Source organism: Ovis canadensis, chromosome 9 (genome assembly GCF_042477335.2).
Source record: "Ovis canadensis isolate MfBH-ARS-UI-01 breed Bighorn chromosome 9, ARS-UI_OviCan_v2, whole genome shotgun sequence".
NCBI classification, from domain to species: domain Eukaryota; kingdom Metazoa; phylum Chordata; class Mammalia; order Artiodactyla; family Bovidae; genus Ovis; species Ovis canadensis.
The window spans coordinates 1,202,640-1,226,076 of record NC_091253.1 but is presented as its reverse complement, the minus strand read 5'-3'; the positions used below and the strand labels follow the sequence as shown (position 1 = coordinate 1,226,076).

The window sequence follows — 23,437 nt, the reverse complement described above, 5'->3', positions numbered from 1 at the left end:
ACCCGAATCCCCTAACCCAATCCCCTACCTGAACCCTTTACCATAACCCGAAAACGAAACACCAAACCCCTAACCCATAACCTGAACTGCGACCCCCTACCCTAAAACAGAAGCCCCTGTCACTAACCCCTAACCAGAACAGCGAACCCCTTAACCGAACCTCAAAGGCCGAACCCCAAACCCCTAACCCGATCCGTGAACCCCTAACTCGTACCCGAACCCCTAACCCGAGCCCCAAACCCAAACCCCGACCCCCAAACCCCATACCACAAACCCCGAACCATGTAGCCCAAACCCCGAATCCATAACTCAAACCCCGAACCCCAAATCTGGAACCCGAACCCCCAACCCCAAACCGCTAACACGAACCCCACACCCAGACCGCACACCCCTAATGCCTTACCGGAAACGCAAACCCATAAAGTGAACCCCAAACCCTGAACCCAAACCCCTAACCCGTACCCCACACCCCACACCCCCAACCCAAACCCCAAACCCCTAACCCAAACTGCGAACACCTAACCCGAATTCTAAACCCCGAAACCCAAACCCCAAAACCCAACCCTCAAACCCAAACTCCAAACCCCTGATCCGAACCCCAAACCCCAAACCCCTAGCCGGAACCCCAAACCTCAAACCCCAAACCGCACACCCCAAACCCCTAAGCCGAACCCCGAACTCCCAACCCCTAACTCCTAACCTGAACAGCAAAACTCGAAACTGCACCTCACACCCCCATCCCCAAACCCTGAACCCAAACCCCCGAAGCCCAAACCCCAAACCTCAAATCTTGACCCCCGACCCACAAATCTCACTTACTGAACCTCTAATCGGAACCCCCAACCCCAATCCTCGAATCCCAATTCCCGAACCCCAAACCCAAACCCCAAACCCCTAATCCGTAACCCAAACTGCAAACCCAAAAACCGAACCCCAAACCCCCAACCCACAACCCTGAACCCAAACCCATAACTGGAACCCCAAACCACGAACCCCTGACCCAAATCCCAGACTCCAAACCCCAAATCCCTAACCCCTAACCAAATCCGCGAACCCCTATCCCAAACCGCGAACCCCAAACCCCAACCCTCAACCCCTAACCTGAAACGCGAACCCCAAACCTCGAACTCCAAACCCCAAACCCGAACCCCGAACCCCTAACCAGAACCCCAAACCCAAACCCAAACCGCGAACCCCAAAACCCAAACCCATAACCCGAATCCCAAACCCAAAACCCCTAACCCGAATCCCAAACCTCCAACCCAAACCGCGAACCCCAAACCCCAAACCCTTCACCCTAACCTCAAACCCAAACCCGAACTGTGAACCCCTAACCCAATCCGAGAGCCCCTAACCTGATCCCCAAACCCCAAACCCAAACCTCAAACCACAAACCCAAACCGCGAACCCCAAACCCTTTACCTGAACCTCAAACCCCAAACCCGAACTGCGAACCCCGAACCTGAACTGAGAACCCATAACCTGATCCCCAAATCTGAAACGCGAACCCCTAACCCGAACCCCAAACCCCAAACCCAAACCGCGAACCCCTAACCCGAACCCCAAACCCCAAACCCCTAAGCTGAACCTTGAACCCCTAATCGGAACCCCAAACTTCAAACTAGAACCGCGAACCCCTAACCCCAAACGCTGAACCCCAAACCACAAACACGAACCCTGAACCCGAACCCTAAGTAGAGAGGGGATTCCCCGCACCCGAACTCTGAACCTGAACCCTAACAAGTTGGGGGGATGCCAGAACCCTAAACCTAACCCTAACAATAAAACTCTAACATAAACATAAACTTTTCTGGCCTAAGCCCCGCCCCTTGCTGTCCCTCACCCCCTAAAAGCAAACGAGGCAAAACTGGGACTTGAATGCCTGACCTACAGAGCCAAGTTGGATGTTTAACTGGTTGTCAGCCTAACCGCTTCGCTAGAGAGGATTACTGGGTTTTGTTTTGCTCCCAGGCGCTCTTCAAGCCTCACCCCGCCACTGCAGGCTAATAAAGAACTATGGACCCTATTAGCGCTCACTTTAGCTGTAACCCTAGAGTTAATGCCAACCCTAACCGTAACCCGAACCCTGACCCTGACATGAACCCTAACCCAAACCCGAACTCTAAGAAGAGGGGGGTCCCCGAATTCTAACCTGAACCCGAACCCTAACAAGTGGGGGGGGGTTGCCCGAACCCTAACCCTAAGCTTAACAATAAACCTCTAAAATAAAAAAATTTTCTGGTCTAAGCCCTGGCTCTTGCAGTCCCCTGCCCCTGAAAAGCGAAAAGGTCAGACTGGAGACTTGAACTCCTGATTTACAGGCCATAGCCTACCTGCCTAGTGGCCCACCTAACCCCTATGCTACAGAGGCTTGCTGCTTCCAGCAGGGCTCCCGAACCCTCTTCAAGCCTCGGCCCACCAGGGCAGGCTAATAAAGAACTATGGGCCCTATTAGGGCTCGCTTTAAGCTGTAACCCCAACACTAATGCTAACCCTAACCGTAACCCGAACCCTGACCCTGACATGAACCCTAACCCAAACCCGAACTCTTAGAAGAGGGGGGATCCCCAAATTCTAACCCTAACCCTGAACCCGAACCTGAACAAGTTGGGGGGTTGCCCGAACCCTAACCCTAAGCTAAACAATAAACCTCTAAAATAAAAATAAACGTTTCTGGTCTAAGTCCCGCCTGTTGCTGTCCCCCGCCCCCTAAGAGCAAAAGAGTTAAGCTGCAGACTTGAACTCCTGACTTACAGACCATCGTCTGCCTGCTCACCAGCGCACCTAACCGCTACGCTACAGAGGCTTGCTGTTCTGACAGAGCTCCCGGACCCTCTTCAAGCCTCTGCCCGCCAGGGTCTGGCTCTATAGACTATCATGGCTGTCCTAGGTCATCTTTGCTTTCTATAGTCATAGTTTTATCCCTAAATCATAGACAGATCAGCTGAGAAAAAGCTTGGATTGTCTCGGTGGGGTGGATTTGCTTGTCCTTGTGTTTCACCTGGAGGCAGTCGCGGTCCCGCGGGCCTGTCCTGGAAGGGGGCGTGGGGGTGGGGCGCACCGTGAGCGCGTCGGGGGCGGGGCGAGCCTGGGCGGCTGGTCAGGAGCGCGGCTCACGTGAGCGGGTCTGGGGCGGGATGAACATGGCGGCGCGTCGGGGGCCAGGGCTCTCAGGGCTCGCCATTGCAGCTGGGAATGCTCGTTTCGTGGGCTCCTGGGTCCCCGTCGATTGGCATCCAGCGAGCAGAGCGCAGGGCTGTGGGCCACAGGTAAGGGAACTCGGACTGGGCGGAGCAGGGAACCATGTATTCTGCCCTCTTTGTTTGCAGTCTCGGAGCCGACTAAAATGGCGGTCGCAGAAAAGCCTCGCCTTTGGGGCCAAGGGTTTTACTGCTTTACCCCTTTGCATAAAGCTCAGACCCGCGCGGTTTTCCCAAGCAGCCTAGTGTATTGCTTCCTACAGGCCTGGAGAGGATAACAGGCAGGAAGGCCAGGGGTCTCCAGACAGAGAAAATAGACTGCAAGTGTCAGACGTTTTTTTCTCTCTCTTAAGAGGCCGGAGGAGACAAAAGAGTGCTGCATTTTTTTTTCTCCATCTTGATACAAATTTAAAAGGTTTCTCAGAAATTTCTGTGTTGCCATGACCACTCCTGGCTCCACCTGAATTTAACTTTCCTCAAACCTTGAACTAAGCAATGCATTTTTCTTATGGAAATGTTTGTCTTAAGGTATGCTAATGTACTATGTATTTACCCAAGGCTCTGTCTTCAGGTCAGTTTCCCCTAAAGGCTCAGAAAAAACTTGACAAACCAGTATGTTTTACTCATACCTTGTTCTCTTAATCTATGTGAATGAAACTATATATTTGCTTGGAAATCTGCCTTTCTTCAAGATTCATGTCCATCATTTTATGGCCTGGGATGACTCATCTGCTGCCAATGTTATCTCAATGCATGCTGTGGGTGAGGGGCCTGGTGCCATTCTCTGACACATTGTCTTTCTTTCATTAGCAGACTGCTAGTGGCTCTATAACATCTGGCTAAAGACTAGCAGGGGGTACTCTTCCCCCTTTTACTGTCTACGTCAGCAGCTCTCTCGATCTCTTTTATATTTTAATAAAACTTTTTAACAGAAAACCTCTGAGCCATCAAGCTTCGTCACTTGCCCTGGATTGAATTCTCCTCTGGAGTCCAAGAATGCTGGCATCTTTTGTGGTTTAGCAACCACCTTTCAGCCTTTTGAAATTCATATTGAATCTTCATTTCAGATTGAAGATGCATTCCATGGTATTGCCAACTGAAGCCTTTTCATCGCTATGGCATATCTGTCCATGTCTTTAGGGTATTTTTCAGCAATCATGTATCATTTCCAGTGTGCCAGTCTTGTTATCCTCATTCTGTCCATAGCAAAGTCTTTTATTAATGTTGACATGACTGAAAGGGAATCGTTTGTTTAAATTCCTTTTCAGATTGTTATTTGCTGGTGTATACAGATAACACTGTGTCATCATTCATTTGTATCAGTTTGGACAGCTTGATAGTTGTCTTTAGTTTCTTTAATTTCTCATAATTTAAGATGACCCTGTCTCATATATTTACAGTCTCACCCCTAGTCTCAGTCATTTCTTCAAAGAACTGTCCTTTTTTTAAACATTACATTATTTTTGACTGTGCTGGGTCTTTATTGCTCGTTTGTCTAGTTGTAGTGAGCAGAGGCTACCCTCTAGTTGCTGTGCCATGGCTTCTCATTGCAGTGCTTTCTCTGTTTGCAGAACTTGGGCTCTGGAGCATGCAAACTTCAAGAGCTGTTCAAGGGCTTCGTTGCCCCTGGGCGTGTGGAATCTCCTACACAGGAATTGAACCCGTGTTCCCTGCATCGGTAGGCAGATTCTTTACCACCGGGCCATTGGAGATGTTTCCTGTTCCCTTTTATTAGAGAATGATATTTAAAACATACATGTAGGAGCTCAATATGCTCAGCTGACAATACATGGATATATATATATATATCCATGTATTCCAGCTCACCTTTGAACATATTCAGTTAAAGGTAATTTGTGATGTCTCCAACCTGATCCACCACGACATGGACATTGTAACGTTTCCTTTTGTTTATCTGTAACTTTGCATTCCAATGGTAAGATACCTGGCTTCCACCGCTTGTCATACACAGAATTCAGTGCTTGTCCCACGTGGTTACTGAAAAAAAAACTGTCAGATTGTCTTTCAAAGGGGGCTCTGCATGCATTGCACCAGTATCTTGAGTATGTTTTTGTATGATAGTTTACTATCAGTATACCCTCAGTGGCCAGGTGTCTATTTCAGTCGCTACCAATTATGAATGGGCTTGTTTGCTCTAGTGTTCTTGGACAATTCGAATACAGTTTCTTTGTCAGATATGCATTGTTTTAGGAAAACAGTTTTATTGATTGTTGGCTGTGTTGCCTCTTTGTGTGTGGGCTTTTCTCTAGTTTTGGTGAGCATGGGCCATAACTAGTGGTTTGCAGGCTTCTCACTGCAGTGTCTCCTCTTGTTGAGGGGCACAGGCTCACGGGCTTCAGTGGCTGCAGCATGTGAACTCGGCATCGTGGCTTCCAGGATCTAGAGCACAGGCTCGCTCGGCTGTTGTGGCACACGGGCTCCATAGGATGTGGGATCTTCCCATCCTAGGGATCGCACATGCATCTCCAGCACCGGGGGGTGGATTCTTTACTATGGAACCACCAGGGCATATTTTAGACTAGTTTTCCACACATGTATCTAGTGAAAGAGGCCAGGATCAAGAGGCATGGCAGCTGGGAATCCTCAGCCCCAGCTCTGGTGTGCTATCCAAAGCTCTGGGGCCTTTGGTGAGCAGCTCAGCTTCCCTGGGACTGTTTCCTCCCATCAGAAATGCCCTGCTTTTGGACTGTAGCCCACCAAGCTCCTCTGTCCCTGGGATTTCTGAGACCAGAGTACTGCAGGTGGTGCCATTTCCTTCTCTGCTGCTGCTGCTGCTGCTGCTGCTGCTGCTGCTGCTGCTGCTGCTGCTGCTGCTGCTGCTGCGTCGCTTCAGTCGTGCCTGACTCTGCGCGACCCCATAGACAGCAGCCTACCAGGCTCCTCTGTCCCTGGGATTCTCCAGGCAAGAACACTGGAGTGGGTTGCCATGTCCTTCTCCAGTGCATGAAAGTGAAAAGTGAAAGTGAAGCCACTCAGTGAAGTCGTGTCCGTCTCTTAGTGACCCCGGGGTTGCAGCCTACCAGGCTCCTCTGTCCGTGGGATTCTCCAGGCAATGGTACTGGAGTGGGCTGCCATTGCCTTCTCTGATTTCCTTCTCTGCAAGATAGCGTTTTGAAGATATTTTCTCCTGGATATTGCTTTTGATGAAGGAAGGGGGATCCCTTTCAGGGCTTGAGAGTGAGTTCTTGTCTGACACTGGGCAATGAGTTGTCTGAGGAGAGGAGTGCTGTCCAAGCGAGAGGCTTTATTGGGAAGGGCTGCCAGGGTGGAGGGCAGGAGGGTGAGGGAAACGGAGAGAACCACTCTGTCACGTGGCTCACAGTCTCAGGTTTTATGGTCATCGGGCTCATTTCTGGTTTGTCTCTTGCCAGGCATTCTGAATTGGGATCCTTCTTGGGGGCACACGCATCACTCAGCTGAGATGGATTCCAGCGAAGTGGATCCTGGGAGGTTGGTAGGACCTCTGAACTGGAGCCTCCCATCTCCTGACCTCTCCAGAATTCTGGTTGGTGGTAGCTTGTTCGTTCCTTGTTCCTTCCCAGGACCTCCTGTTGTAAGATGATTCCTGCAAGTGTTTTCTTTTCTCTGTTGCCTGGCCAGGGTGGGTGGTCCGTGGTTCATTTAACAGTTTGTTTTTGGTTCTCTCGAGTAAGGTCCTCCACAGGGTAAATGTATGAAATGATAAAAGGCAATGTTTTAAATAATTTATATTCATAATTTGGTAAGTTGGCTTGTTTTGTGTATGTTAGACCTGATCACCAGACCAACGGTCATGTAGAACTTTTGCAGTTTTCTAAAATTCTATAGTTTTTTAAATGGAGTTACCTTGTTGCAAAGTTTGTGTTTATGTTCATATTTTTTTAAAGTTATTTCTTTTAGTTGATTGATCATTGCTTTACAATACTGGTTTGATTTGTCATACATCCACATGAATTAACCATAGGTGTACCTATGTCCTCTTGCTCTTGAATCTCCCTCCCACCTCGCACGCATTCCCACCTCTCCAGGTTACTACTGAGCCCCAGTTTGAGTTCCCTGAATCATACAGCAAATTCCCATTGGTTGTCTATTTACAAATGTAGGTGTACCTGCATCCATGCTGCTCTCTCCATTCATCTCACCCTCTCCCTCTTGTTCCCCACCCTCGTCTGTAAGTCTGTTCTCTATGTCTGCACCTCCATTGCTGCTCTGTGAACAGACTCGTCAGTACCATCCTTCTAGATTCCATGTTTTTCTCTCTTTGACTGACTTCCCTCCCCTTTATTAGAACAAACTCAAATGTGTTCCTTTTTATGGCTGCATTCCATGCAGGCTCTGATTGTTCCTTAGCCATGTTTTGCGGAGGGTCATGGAGCTATTCTGCTCCATTTCAGTTTGGGCTTCCAGTCTGAGTGCTCACAGCAGAGCTGCTTCTGGGTGAGCCCTCTGAGGTCTGTGAGCACCGGGCTGCCCGCTCTTCTCTTGTGGCCCGCAGGGGGCGCCAAAGGCCCCTCTGACCCGCGGGCGCAGGACGCTTTGCCTTTAGACTCTGCTCCGTGAGCAGCTGGCGGGAGCTTTGTCTCCTCAGGACCATCAGGGCTCAGGCTTCTGGATAACAGGGCTGCATCCAGGCTGAGAGGAGCAGGGTTGCCTCAGTGCCCACCAGCAGGGAGGCGCTGCAAGAGCGAAAAATGAGGATGGAGTAGACGTTTCCTGTGTCCAGCTGAGGGCTGACTGGAGGTCCATCTCAGAGGACTCAGGGGGAAAGAGCTCCGTGTGCAAAGCGGTGGGTTTTCAGTTAGATTTGCGTTAGATGATGTAGAGGATGAACACTGATGTTCTTCCGTGTAGGTGGCCATTTTCCTGTCACTGTTTCTTGAGAAGACTGTCCTTTCCTCTTCGCTCGTTCCTGGTTTGATTTTCAGGAACTGACCATGTACAGGTGGGTTCGTTTCTGGGCTCTCTATTCTCTCCTGGAGTCCATGTGTCTGTGTTCCTGCCAGTTCCTCACTGTGGTGGTCACTACAGCTCCGTGATGTAGTTTGAAGAGGGATAGGAAGATGCCTCCAGCTGTGTTCCTCTTTCTCAGAGTCTTTTTGGCCGTTTAAGGTCCTGTTCAACAGTAGCAGCCTAATATTAGGAATATTTCTATTTCTGTGAAAAATGCCATTGAATATTATTTTGTGATTGCAGTCCGTGTATTTGTTGATGACTTTGGTTGGAATGGACCTTTTAATTCCTCATTGTTCCAGTGCATGAGCGTGGAATAATTTTCTGTGTGTTTGTATTTTCTTTGGTTTCTTTATCAGTGCCTTCTAGTTTTCTGACTACTGGTTTTTTATGTTCTTGATTAAGTTTGTTGCTAGATGTTTTATTTAAGTGGAATTTTCTTAATATTTTTTTCCTGATTGTTATTAGTGTATAGAAATGCAAGTGATTTTTGGACTGTAAAGGGTAGTATTTTATGATTGTAAATTAATCCAAAATGATTCAGCTTTACTGAATGTAGTCTAACAACTTTTTGTGAAGTGATGTGGAACATTTTATCTGTAAGATCTGTTTCTCCTGCAGTAGGTCATCCAGAGGACCCAAGACATGGTGGTTACTAATAGACTTCCCACACTACTTCTTCATTCCACGTGGACTCCTTCACGGGCAGTGAGCATCCCAGCTTCCCTTGAACTTCATCTGGGTAAGTCTTGGCCTGTATCAGAAAGTTTCCTGCCTGTCTGCGCTAAATTTCTTTTGTGGTATTGACATGGTTGTTTTGAAACCTAGTATACTTTCCAGTCATTTAAAATGTACAGAAAATGCCTAGCAATGGGAACAAGTGCTAGCATTTGCCACATCATCTAAAATACTCTATGTGTTTTATCCAAAATGGGTACCTTCTGCAGAACCAGCACATAATCTCCAAAATCAGGAAATCATATGGTACCTACATTATAATGTAATCCACTGCCCCACTTCCACTTTTAGCAATTGTTCAAGTGTATGAATATATCTTTTGTTTCCATCTTCATCCTTTTTTCTTTATTTAGAGTGTTACTGAGATTTTCAGTTATTTGGACAAACTTGATGGATTGAAAGCAGACATGGTGAATAAGGGTTCTGGGTGGCCTTTTCGATGTGGATTTCTTTTTCACTGAAGATGGTTTTAATATTTATTCATGTGGTAACATGTATGAATCCTGCATTCTTTCTCCCCCCCCCCATAGTAATTAAAAATAAATAATATGCCATTTACCATTTAGATATTTGTAAGCATACAGTGTTGTAGCAGACAACCTTTTCTTGTTTTGCAAACCAGTTTAATAATGTGCACCTTGTGCGTGCTTTGGAGAAACTCAGGAAACTGAGTCAGTGACTGAAATGGCCCAAGATATCACCTTAGATTCCATCTTCATCTGAAAACAAAACAGGCACTTTCTGGTGGTCCAGTGGCTGAGACTGGACACTCCCAAAGAAGGAGGCCCAGGTTCATTCCCTGATCCAAGAGCTAGATCTCCCATGCCACCAAGGAGAATTTGCATGTTGTAGCTAAATATCTGGCTTACCTCAATGAAGGTTGACCTGGCGCAGCCAAATTAAAAAAGAAACAAATATTTTACAGATACAACCAAAGGAAAGGAAGGGTATGGTTGTTGTGCAGATTTACGGCTTAGCTTTCCCTATCGATAGAAAAGAAAAAAGAGTTTCAAAAGACTGTGTCTCATCCTTCTATCTGGCATATAGAGAGGATTCCTTTGAAATGAGATTTCTCTGGTAAATGTGACTCACAGAAGAGCTGTCTTGAACTTGGGTTTCAGAGATGATCATGTGTCCTCTAAAAAAAAAAGTTAATTGGGTCCCACTAATTATCATGCTGAGGTGGTATATTTTGTGGTAGCATTTGCTCCCCTTCACTTTGGATGTATCCCCATTTGTTTACACTGTCATCTACTGAAGACATCCTGATATTTGAAAGTTTTTAGTTATTACAAGTAGAGCTGTTGTATATAATCATGTGATACTTTTTGTCTGGACGTTTTCAAAGCTGTTTAGTAAGTGCTAGCCATATAGTATTCAGGTCACAGGTGAGCTTTGTTTAGCTGTGGAAAAATCCAGCTATGTTTCTCTGTGGCATGTGGGATCTTCTGGGGTAAGGGATCAAACTAGAGTGTCTTGCATTGTCAGGCAGATTCTTTACCACTGAGCCACCGGAGAAGTTGTGCCCTACCCCCGTTTTTTTTTTTGAGTTTACTGGATCTAATAGGTGTGCAGTGCTACCTCACTGTTATTTTAGTTTGTAATTTCCTAATGATATGTGATTTTGAGTCTTTTTGATAGGCTTATTTACTATCTTTATATTTTTGTAGGACAGGTGTTTAGGTGTATACATTTTTTATGAGATTGTTCTAGATTTTTTGGTATATTTGGAGTACAATCCTTTATCAGATATGTATTTTATAAATATATTTTCCTGTGGCTTGTGTTTAAGTTTTGTGAATAAGGTTTTTCACAGTTTAAATGTCTAATTCTTTAAAGTTAATGTTATATATGTTTTATATCCTTTTTTGGATAGACTTTAGTGTGTTGTTGTTGTTGTTGTTAAATTTTATAAGCAGAAGTGAGGTACTGTAGATACAGTTTTAAGCTAAGCTGAGGTACCATAGATACAGTTTTGCCTTTTGTCTGTTAAGAAGTTTGAGTGAGTTTGGTGTACACTGTATATAACATTATGTCTACATTCATTTGACTGGATATAGCTTCCAATTATTTGTCTAATTGGTTTTGGAGATATCACGGGAAGTCAGTTTTTCCAAGGGAAACTGAGGTCCATGAAACATGAACTCTTTTCGATCGGTCGGAATCACTCTCTGCTATTTCTGACAGATTTGACTTGTTTGGATATCTCATATGAGTGGAATCACAGAACGTTTGTCTTTTCTTGGTCTGGTTTATTTCACATGATCTAATGACCATAAGGTTTGTCCACATTGTCGCATTGTCAGAATTACTGACTTTGAAGGGCCGAATCAGATTCCATTGTGTGTATACCACAGTTTGTTTATGGAATTGGCTGCCATGGACACTTAGATCACTTCTGTTTGTTTGCCAGTGTGAATCATGCTGTTGTGAGTATGACGGAAGAAGTATCCATTTTTTCAGCCCCCTTTCCCAATCCTTTTGGGTACATAGCTTGAATTGGAATCGAACTATGTATTTATTCCATGTGTTTGTTTTGGAGCCATTTCTGTAATGTCTTGCAGAGTGGCAGCACCATTTAATGTACTTTTTCGTATGGTGGAATACCGTTCAAGCTTCTGAATATACCTTGTGTTGCATATTCAGTCTCCCACCAACGGACACTTGAATGAGTTCTACCTTTGAGCTATTGTGAATGTCACTATGAGTATTTGTGTACCAGTTTTTGTTTGAATTATTAACAAGTACATTACTATATATAAAAGAAGCCACAAGGACCTACTGTACAGTTTAGGAAACTATTAAATATCTTATGATAATGTATAATGGAAGAGAATCTCAAAAGGAATATATGAAAAGCACATAGTAACCATGATATTTATTGTGCCAACACTATGAGTTATCATAGCACTACTCAACGTGTATTTATACATGTCAGTAAAATATTCACATCTGTAAGGATATTATAAAAAATTATATAAAAAATCAAGAATTCAAACAGAGATTAAATAAACTTCCTGTCATTGCTCATCATCATTTATACATTCATACTACCTGTAACACTCATTGTATAAGTGCTGGACTAGCAATTGATGTTCTCGTAAACCAAGAGATTGTGAAGGTGTAAGGAAATATAGCTTATTGAATTCCTTAATGAAGGATTATAGAACTCTATGTCCATGAAGTGAATGAAATTCCATTTTTTTGAACCACATTCTTACTAGAGTGATGAGCTTCCACCCCACCCAACGTTAGTTCACAATGAAATCCTGCAGTCCTCTGGCCTCAATGTCTGCTTCCTGCTACCAAGAAAGAAAAGATGAGGAAGTCCTGACAAAACCGATGCTATTTTTCTTTTTCTGATTTGTATTTTATCGCAGGGCTTGGCAAAAAGAGGGCCCAACCTGTTTTTAGAGTTCCATCCCAAGGGTTCCTCTGGCATGTTCCCTATGTTGACAAAGTGCTGATTATTTTCAACAAAGGACAATGATCTGCACTTCACTATCTGTTGCTTGAGCTGGAATAGCGGGCATCCCTTGAAGTGCATTCCTTCATGCTGAAGTAGGCATCCCTGAAGCAATAGTATAAGAGGAACACATTTATCACGTAGACATCGCAGCCCATGCATTTGTAATAATTTTTCAGTTATACCCATCATCATCGGAGGAACTGACTTGTCCCAGTAACAACGAGAGTACCCAGTATAACAGTTCCTTGACTTATGAGTACTTCCTATGAGTACCCTTATGAGTACTTCTTCCAATGTTGTTTCTCCTACTTTGGTCATGAACAGTAGAAGCTGATGGCAGTGGTCCTTGAAATGTATGTCGATTCCTAGGTGGCACAGTTGATAAATAAAAAATCTGCCTACCAGTGCAGGAGGGGGAAGTGATGTGGGTTTGATCCCTGGTTCAGGAAGATAACAATTCATACACATGTTTTATGTGAACCAGTTTGATACTCATGAGTTTTTTCTTCTGTATACAGAAAAACAAATGCTGTTCAAGGACACTGAAAGAACCCTGATGTTGAAAATCAGATCTGTATTGTGAGCAATGCTTAGATATCCATGAGTCGAAGCATAGTATTATGCCTATCATCCTTGTATTTCTCTCAGTGAAATATGTTGAGGAAAACTCTTCATTCGTGGTCTAGATTCACGAAGAAGCTAAATAGCATTCATCCTTTACGTTGACAACTGTGAATTTAAATCTCCTGTGAATCCTATGTGACAACCACACATACCAACATGAGTTATCAGTATTATATCAATATTTTTAGTCCTATTGTATGTCAACTAAAAAAATCAGTATATAATTGTACATGAAGTCAAGACATAAAATCAGTGCAAATACAAAATGTTCCATTCCATCCTTTGAGAAAGGGAGAAAAACATCTCTGTGCTTAGCCTATTGCATTTTTATGTATTAGACCCTTAAGTAGTTTATTCACCACACCCTGTGAATGATTCACAAATCTTCAGAGAAGAAAGGATCATTTCTCTTGAACAATGAGTAGTTCAACTATTCTCAAAGCAAAGCCATAAGTGAGTCTTATTTTGGGTGAGACCATGAAAACTCAGTGTTTTCATTATGCTTGTGCTTATGATGGGAGGAGGTCTGAGAAAGCACTTCTGAAGGTTTATTCATACCAGTCGTTCTCATATGTATCGAGTCTTTAAAGGTCGAATCACCAAGGTGTTGCTTCTACACTTGTACTAGGCTGAGCAGCAACATTCCCTTTCTCCGTAAGTGCAGTAGACGTGTTCCCAACCTGTCTGTCTTCTGTCCTCTGGAGTATGCATTGCTTGAGCTCATCACAGCCTAGTAGATGGAAATCATCAGGATATTCTGGAAACCCTTTTTATTTCAGTCTGTTCAGGAGGTTACCACTGCTGCAAACCTCTGGATTTTACCAAGCGCTTTTAACAACCTCAGATGAAGGATATAAGTCAACACTGGTGACAGCCACGGGCTTCCATGGCCTATCCATGATTGTTGGCTTTGCTTTCATAATCATCCTGTTTCTTATACCAGCTAAACTGTCAGTGTATTTTTTAATTACCATTTTATCTTTGATGGTTTTTAGAGCTATTATGGATTTTCCTATATATCTTCACTTATCGGTGAGGGTCTTATGTTAGTAGTAGTTATGACAACTGACTTTCTGTCTGTTAGCTGTGGCAGAATAAAAAAAGAATGACCCACTGTATATTATTAATATTATGTATCAATATATTGTTAGTTTTATTGTTTGCAGTCATCCAATTCCAAGTTTCTGAAATAAACTTTCAGAAAAATCACATCCTTTTGAATGCCCATTTGACTGAATAGGAGCACGGAAATGTTCTTCCATAAAATTGTTTACAGTTTCCATTCCGTTTCTCCTGTTTGATGTAGATATTGGCCTTTGGTTCTATCAGTAGCTTTGCAAGTAAAAAAAAAAATTAATTAGAGCTCGTATGGTAATTTTACTGTTAGCAATAAGTTTAGCATAAAATGAACACAGAAGAGGTTACAGTAGACCAAATATGAAAGTCAGTTTAAAAGAAAACATAGTGTTGAATGTTTACAGTAGGAATATAGTTATGAAGTTCCTTTATTATTATTCTATCCTTTCCTTTTGTTTTGCAGGGGTGTTAATGTACAGATTCCAGTACTATGGCTAGAGCGAATAATAGTATCATTATTCTTGAGAGCAACTCTACTAAGTCTTCACGCTCATGTCACTCAAGGTTTTTTAATACCTATTATGTTAGTCGTGTTTGTAGTTTGTGAAGTCACATAAGTTGCATTCATTCAAGCAATAGTATCAAACAGCTATGGCATCAATTATAGATGTGAATCGATATCGAATGTGAATCCATTTCACTGTGACAAGTTATTATTGTAGATATTCTATTCATGCCAGTAACAAAGCTGTGCAGAAATAATACAATGTTTATTAAGAAAATAAGAGTTACTAATTTGTTTTATTATTCTATTTCTTTTAAACAGATTTAATGACAACAGGCTCAACTTTTCATTCACTTGTATGACTATGAGCGGTTTGACCAAGTTGAAGAAGATGACTCGTTTGTAGTCTTCCTCATCAGCTCATTCCATCTACTGGCTTTAAAATCATTTAGTACAGAGCTCACCGTCTAGGTGTTCATCCAGTGTTTTGTTTGCTTATCATGCAGGATCATTTTAAAAGGAAAAGTATGTGTGTATGAGTTAGAGCTCTGATCCCAGGAGTCCATGTAGAAGCTTCCCCTGAGAAATGTATCGTTTTTGCACCAATGCTACTGAAATGTGTGAATGTGGTATACCACGCGTCCCAATAAGTGTAAACAGCGTCATAGGCTACTTATTTGAAATGACCAGTACTCATGACATTCCATTCAACTGAGGACTAAATATAGCCAACGTAGGCTGTGTTTGCCAAATAGACTTTGAAGTATTCTTCACACAGTCCTTCATCGATGCCAGTTTTCAGATCGAAGAAACCCTTGCTCCATGAAGTTTGTGAACACATATACTCATGTTTTGTTTGAGATTTTAAAGTCATTCTTCAGTTTTGTTGGAGGAATGGTTCTGTATATGCCCCGTGGATCCCCAAATCCACTGATGTTCATGTGTCTTGGGGCTTCCCAGGTGGTTCTAGTGGTAAAGAACATGCAGAACATACCCATGCAGGAGACATGGGAGGTATGGATTCCATCCCTGGGGCAGGAAGATCTCCTGAGGGAGAGCATGGCAACCCCCTCCAGTATCTTTGCCTAGAGAATCTCATGGAGAGAGGAGCCTGGTGGGGCCTAGTCCATATGATCCCAAGGAGTTGGACACAATGTAAGTGACTTCGCACAGCACATGATTCGTTGTCATAGCTAATATAATGGAGATGACATAAAAAGAAGCACCAGCGGGCGAAAGTCAATATCCATCACTTTTAAACTTTGGAATGTATTGTGATATTTTACATCCATATTTGTATGACTTGATAGTTGGAGAATCGATGCATGTGAAGGCCTGGTTGTGTTATATGTATGTTGAGGGAAGATATATTTTTATGTGGTTTGACATATAGGTCCCATTTCATTCGTAGACATATGCATACTCATCACTTATCATCATTTTTTTTTTTTGAAAAGACCATTGTTTGGAAAGGTTGTTGTCTAACCATGAAAGATGCTTGAATTCTTGGGCTCCTTAGAGGAAGAATTCAACCCGGGGCCAGTGATGAGGGTTGATCAGTCAGAGCTTTTGTGTCCCAACGTTTTATTAAAGTATAAAAGAGAGAAAGCTTCTGACATAGACATCAGAAGGGGGCAGAAAGAGTGCCCCCCTACTCATCTTTGGCTGGATGTTATCTAGCTACTAGCAGTCTACTCATTAGAGAAAGGAATGGCAGCAGACCCCTCACCCACAAGATATATGGAGATGACCGTGGCACCAGGTGAGTCATCCTGGGCCATAAAACGATTGATATGAGCAAATGGATAGCTTCATTCACATAGATCAGGAGAGCCATGTATGAGTAAAGCATATTGGTTTGTCAAGTCAGTTCTGAGCCTTTAGGCAGAACCTACTTGAAGATAGAGTCTAGGGTAAATACATAGTACATTCACATAGCTTAAGGCAAACCTTTCCATGAGAAAAATGCCTTGGTCAGCTCAAAGTATGAGAAAAGTGAAGTTCAGGCGGAACCAGGTGTCATTATAGCAACACAGAATTGTAAGAGAAAATCTCTGTTTAAATTTGTATCAAGAAGGGGAAAAAAGATAACAGCTTGTTTCCTCCTGCCTCGGAAGTGACAGATAACAACTGTCTGACACTTGCACCCCATTTCCTCCCTTTGGAGACCCCTGGCCTTCCTGGCTGTTACCCTCTCAGTTTCATTCATTGAGCGTTTTCTGCCTTGTGAAACATTGGGCATAGAAGTATGTGTTTATTTAGGGGTATTTCATCCAATTTCATTTAAATGCATATGTGAATTAGAAAGTTTGACATGCTGTTGCTTTGTATACCGATTGGGAAATGTGAGCCTCCAAGCTTAATTTAGTTTTTCATGTTCATTTTTCTTTTTAGGGGTACAAAGAAAAATAATATGACTGTTAAGATCAGCTTTCGTATTTTTTGCCAAATATGAATTGGGATCACATCGATCAGAGATGAGTCTGTGCATGAAAGCCCTAATAACTAATGCTAATTGACTTCACTACCATGGGATGTTTTCATATCTATTGAGGATTTACTTCATGTATTTCGATTTTAACTTTCTGTCTCACAGCCTTGTTTGTAGATCAAAGCTATTTGAAATTGTCATCTGGTTTCAAATGGCTTGTGAGGTTATTCATGAGTGGTTCATAAAACCGAATGGATTGTACGTAGCCATACTTTGTTGTCATTCTATGAATTTGAAGAATGTCTGAAGAATGTCTGCAGTTATGCCTTAAAGATTCATACAATTGATGTCCAATATTTATCTCAATAGACTTGCTTTCAATTTGTAGTTTCCTATGCGTATGTCTTTCTTTATGGATTTGGGTAGAACTTGTATTGGAACACTGAAAAATCTGTGATATCAACCGTGCTGACCTTTCTGGTGGTCATCATTAAGATTTTCACGCTCTATGGATCCTAGTGGAAACAGGTGCTGTTCATCCTACTTTTGTGAAGATTGAACTCATCGTAGAAAGTGGAATTTGTTGAAATATTTATGGTATAAATAAATCTTGTCTCTATAATTACCCAGAGTCCTGGTGCGTATTTGATTGCTAAGTTATAAAATGTATGAGATAGATGTGATCCATCAATGGCGACTGGATAAGTGGTGGAGAGGTATTTTGGTGATGCAAGAGATTTAAATGATGTGATCATAGTATTTATATCCCTTTTATGTGGATAATGGGTCTTGGATCCATGTTTGAAACCTTACAACCTCGTCTTTTGTTATGCATGGGAAGTGTCAAAAATGAAGAAGATGCGGGTAGGTACTTCAAGGGTAAGTATAGGGCTGAGGGCGTGACTATGATGTGGGTTAGGGTTAGGATGTGGATGGGGGTCCGGTTAGGGTAGGGTAAAGGTTAGAGTTCGTGGAACAGCCCTCCAAACTTGTTAGGGTGAGGGGTGAGGTGTGAGGGTTCAGGATGAGGGTGAGGGTAAGGATTCAGGGTGAGGGTTAGGATTCAGGATGAGGGTGAGGATTCAGGGAGAGGGTGAGGGTGAGGGTTCAGGGAGAGGGTGAGGGTGAGGGTTCAGGGTGAGGGCGTGGGTGAGGGTAAGGGTTCGGGGTGAGGGTTCAGAGTGAGCGTTCAGGGTGAAGGTGTGGGCCTCACATCTGATACAGGATTGTACTCCAAATATACCCATCCCTTCCCTTGAACAGACCTCTCACTATGGGAGCCCTTGGCAGTGTGGAACCCACCGGCCCCTAAGGCCTCCCAAAGGACGCCTGGGGCCTAGGTGCAAAGGCAATACAGGAGTGGAGCTGAGGCCAGGAAGGCGCCAGTGGCGTCTCCCAACTTTGCAAAGGCTGCTCCTTCCTGGGTAGGAAGCCTAGCAGCGAGGCAAGTCTGGGCAAGGTTCGCCCAGGGCAGAGCAGCCTCGCACCAGGAACTCTGCCAGATCGGGCCTCTGAGCAGAGCTGGAGCTCTGCCATCCTGGAGGCGCACTCGACTCCGCCCAAGCAGGGCTTGCAGCCTAAGGCGGCTGGGCTGCTTCGTCTTCCCCCTAGGAAGCTCGATTCCCGCATGCTGTTCACTCGGCTTCCAGGCGCCGGCTCCCTGCCCCTCCTTACGGTCTAGGATCAGGGGCTGCTTCCCCTGAGCTGGGGCTGTGGGCAGGAGCCCAGACACACAGGTGCAGGACCCAACCACCTGCACACGTCTCTGCTGGAGAGGAGAGCGCTAGGGAACCTACGTGTGTGAGGCAGCTACTGGGCGCCCACGGAGTCAGACTCGAGGTGTGCGGGGCTCCAGAGCCCCGCCAGGGGTCCAAGGAGCCTGGTGCTCACCGTGCGGCGCTGAGTCTGGGCTGTCAAGCAACCGCTGGAGGAGACCTGCACTTGCCCTTCCCTTGCCTCTGACAGAGCTCTCCCTGCTGGAGCCCTTGGCAGTGTGCAACCCACCGGCCCCTAAGCCATCCCCAAGGACGCCTGGTGCAAAGGCAAGGCAGGAGCAGAGCTGAGGCCAGGAAGGCGACAGTGGCATCTCCCAGGCTCAAGGAGCCTGCTCCTTCCATGGCAGGAAGCCTAGCAGCCAGGCAAGTCAGGGCAAGGCTCGGCCAGGGCAGAGCAGCCTCAGACCAGGAACTCTGCCAGATCGGGCCTCTGAGCAGAGCTGGAGATCTGCCATACTGGAGGCGCGCTCAGATCCAGCCAAGCAGGGCTTGAGCCGCACGTGGCTGGGCTGCCTCTTCTTACCTCGAGGAGGCTTGCCACCTTGAATGCTCTTCCTTCGGCTTCCAGGCGCGGAAGCTCTGTGCCTCCTGCAGGTCTTGGCTCAGGGGCTGCTTGCCCTGAGCTGGGGCTGTGGGCGGGAGTCAAGACACGCAGGGGCATACCCCAAACTGCTGCACACTACTCTGCTGGGGAAGAGAGCGCAAGGGAACGACATGTGAGAGGCAGCTGATCGGCACCCACGGAGTCAGCCTCCAGGTATGCCGGGATGGAGACCCCAGCCAGTGGCCCTGGGAGGTGCGTTTCTTCGTGCGGCGCTGAGTCTCGGCGACCAAGCAACCGCTGGAGGATCCCTGCACTTGCCCTTCCCTTCCCTCTCACAGAGCTCGCCCTGCCTGAGCTCTTGGCAGTATGCAAGCCACCGGCCCCTAAGCATTACCCACGGACGCCTGGGGTCTAGGTTCAAAGGCAAGGCAGATGCGGAGCTGAGGTCAGGAAGGCGCCAGTGGCGTCTCCCAGGCTCACGCAGCCGGCTCCTTCCTGGGCAGGAAGCCTAGCAGTGAGGTAAGTCTGGGCAAGGCTCGCCCAGGGCAGAGCAGCCTCGCGCCAGCAACTCTGCCAGATCGGGCCTCTGAGCAGAGCTGGAGCCCTGCCGTCCTGGAGGCACACTCGGCTCCAGCCAAGTAGGGCTTGAATCAAAGGAGGCTGGACGGCCTCTTCTTCCCTCGAGGAGGCTCGCCTCCCCGCCAGCTCTTCACTCAGCTACCAGGTGGCGGCGCTCTGAGCCTCCTGCAGCTCTTGGCTCAGGGGCTGCTTGCCCTGAGCTGGGGCTGTGGGCGGGAGCCCAGGCACGCAGGGGCAGGCCCCAACCAGCTGCACACGTCTCGCCTGGGGAGGAGAGCGCTAGGGAAGCTACGTGTGTGAGGCAGCTGCTGGGGGCCAGGGAGTCAGCGTCGGGGTGTGCGGGGCAGCAGACCCCAGCCAGGGACCCTGGGAGCCTTTTGCACTCCGTGCGGCGCTGAGTCTGGGCAGCCCAGCAACCGCTGGAGGAGCCCTGCACTAGCCCTTCCCTTCCTTCGCACAGAGCTCTTCCTGCTGGAGCCCTTGGCAGTGTGCAAGCCACCGGCCCCTAAGCCCTCCCAATGGACGCCTGGGGCCTAGGTGCAAAGGCAAGGCAGGAGCGGAGCTGAGGCCAGAAAGGCGCCAGTGGCGTCTCCCAGCCTCGCGCAGCCGGCTCCTTCCTGGGCAGGAAGCCTAGCAGCGAGGCAAGTCTGGGCAAGGCTCGCCATGGGAAGCGCAGCCTCGCGCCAGCAACTCTGCCAGATCGGGCCTCTGAGCAGAGCTGGAGCTCTGCCGTCCTGGAGGCGCAATCGGCTCCAGCCAAGTAGGGCTTGAGACAAACGAGGCTGGGCTGCCTCTTCTTCCCTCGAGGAGGCTCGCCTCCCCGCCAGCTGTTCACTCGGCTTCCAGGTGGGGGCGCTCTGCGCCTCCTGCAGGTCTTGGCTCAGGGGCTGCTTGCCCTGAGCTGGGGCTGTGGGCGGGAGCCCAGGCACGCAGGGGCAGGCCCCAACCAGCTGCACACGTCTCTGCTGGGGAGGAGAGCGCTAGGGAAGCTACGTGTGTGAGTCAGCTGCTGGGTGCCCAGGGAGTCAGCCTCCGGGTGTGCGGGGCTGCAGACCCCAGCCAGGGGCCCTGGGAGCCTGGTGCACTCCGTGCGGCGCTGAGTCTGGGCGGCCAAGCAACCGCTGGAGGAGCCCTGCACTAGCCCTTCTCTTCCCTCGCACAGAGCTCTTCCGGCTTGAGCCCGTGGCAGTGTGCAAGCCACTGGCCCCTAAGCCCTCCCAATGGACGCCTGGGGCCTAGGTGCAAGGGCAAGGCAGGAGCGGAGCTGAGGCCAGGAAGGCGCCAGTGGCGTCTCCCAGCCTCGCGCAGCCGGCTCCTTCCTGGGCAGGAAGCCTAGCAGCGAGGCAAGTCTGGGCAAGGCTCGCCGAGGGCAGAGCAGCCTCGCGCCAGCAACTCTGCCAGATCGGTGCTCTCACCAGAGCTCGAGCTTTGCCGTCCTGGAGGCGCACTCGGCTCCAGCCAAGTAGGGCTTGAGACAAACGACGCTGGGCTGCCTCTTCTTCCCTCGAGGGCGCTCGCCTCCCCGCCAGCTGTTCACTCGGCTTCCAGGTGGGGGCGCTCAGCGACTCGTGCAAGTCTTGGCTCAGGGGCTGCTTGCCCCGAACTGGGGCTGTGGCGGGAGCCCAGCCACGCAGGGGCAGGCCCCAACCAGCTGCACACGTCTCTGCTGGGGAGGAGAGCGCTAGGGAAGCTACGTGTGTGAGTCAGCTGCTGGGTGCCCACGGAGTCAGCCTCCGGGTGTGCGGGGCTGCAGACCCCTGCCAGGGACCTTGGGAGCCTTTTGCACTCCGTGCGGCGAAGAGTCTGGGCAGCCCAGCAACCGCTGGATGAGCCCTGCACTAGCCCTTCCCTTCCCTCGCACAGAGCTCTTCCTACTGGAGCCCTTGGCGGTGTGCAAGCCACCGGCCCCTAAGCGCTCCCAAAGGACGCCTGGGGCCTAGGAGGCCAGGAAGGCGCCAGTGGCGTCTCCCAGCCTCGAGCAGCCGGCTCCTTCCTGGGCAGGAAGCCTAGCAGCGAGGCAAGTCTGGGCAAGGCTCGCCCAGGGCAGAGCAGCCTCGCGCCAGCAACTCTGCCAGATCGGGCCTCTGAGCAGAGCTGGAGCTCTGCCGTCCTGGAGGCGCACTCGGCTCCAGCCAAGTAGGGCTTGAGCCAAAAGAGGCTGGGCTGCCTCTTCTTCCTTCGAGGGGGCTCGCCTCCCCGCCAGCTGTTCACTCGGCTTCCAGGTGGGGGCGCTCTGCGCCTCCTGCAGGTCTTGGCTCAGGGGCTGCTTGCCCTGAGCTGGGGCTGTGGGCGGGAGCCCAGGCACGCAGGGGCAGGCCCCAACCAGCTGCACACGTTTCTGCTGGGGAGGAGAGCGCTAGGGAAGCTACGTGTGTGAGGCAGCTGCTGGACTCCCAGGGAGTCAGCCTCCGGGTGTGCGGGGCTGCAGACCCCAGCCAGGGGCCCTGGGAGGCTGCTGCACTCCGTTCGGCGCTGAGTCTGGGCGGCCAAGCAACCGCTGGAGGTGCCCTGCACTTGCCTTTCCTTCCCTCTCACAGAGCTCTCCCTGCTGGAACCCTTGGCAGTGTGCAAGCCACCGGCTCCTAAGCCCTCCCTAAGGACGCCTGGGGCCTAGGTGCAAAGGCAAGGTAGGAGCGGAAATGAGGCCAGGAAGGCGCCAGTGGCGCCTCCCAGCCTCGCGCAGCCTGCTTCTTCTTGGCAGGAAGCCTTGCAGCGAGGCAAATCTGGGCAAGGCTCGCCCAGGGCAGTGCAGCCTCGCGCCAGCAACTCTGCCAGATCGGGGCTCTGAGCAGAGCTGGAGCTCTGCCGTTCTGGAGGCGCACTCGGCTCCAGCCAAGTAGGGCTTGAGCCAAACGAGGCTGGGCTGCCTCTTCTTCCCTCAAGGAGGCTCACCTACCCGCCAGCTGTTCACTCGGCTTCCAGGTGGGGGCGCTCTGCGCCTCCTGCAGTTCTTGGCTCAGGGGCTGCTTGCCCTGAGCTGGGGCTGTGGGCGGGAACCCAGCCACGCAGGGGCAGGCCCCAACCAGCTGCACACGTCTCTGCTGGGGAGGAGAGCGCTAGGGAAGCTACGTGTGAGAGGCAGCTGCTGGGCGCCCAGGGAGTCAGCCTCCGGGTGTGCGGGGCTGCAGACCCCAGCCAGGGGCCCTGGGAGCCTGGTGCACTCCGTGCAGCGCTGAGTCTGGGAGGCCAAGCAACCGCTGGAGGAGCCCTGCACTAACCCTTCCCTTCCTTCGCACAGAGCTCTTCCTGCTGGAGCCCTAGCCACGGGCCCCTAAGCTCTCCCCAAGGACGCCTGGGGCCTAGGTGCAAAGGCGAGGCAGGAGCGGAGCTGAGGCGAGGAAGGAGCCGGTGGCGTCTCCCAGCCTCGCGCAGCCGGCTCCTTCCTGGGCAGGAAGCCTAGCAGCGAGGCAAGTCTGGGCAAGGCTCGCCCAGGGCAGAGCAGCCTCGCGCCATCAACTCTGCCAGATCGGGGCTCTGAGCAGACCTGGAGATCTGCCGTCCTGGAGGCGCACTCGGCTCCAGCCAAGTAGGGCTTGAGCCAAAGG

At 48.5% G+C, this 23,437-nt stretch overlaps 1 long non-coding RNA gene across 1 annotated transcript; it reads left to right on the top strand.

The window, feature by feature from the left end:
- The first annotated feature begins 3,108 nt into the window (after positions 1 to 3,108).
- Positions 3,109 to 17,623, top strand: LOC138446122 (uncharacterized). The gene is made up of 6 exons (XR_011259132.1): positions 3,109 to 3,269; positions 4,772 to 4,878; positions 6,593 to 6,726; positions 8,772 to 8,892; positions 14,885 to 15,718; positions 16,958 to 17,623. It is a non-coding gene; the product is annotated as an uncharacterized lncRNA (long non-coding RNA).
- Positions 17,624 to 23,437: the final 5,814 nt, after the last annotated feature.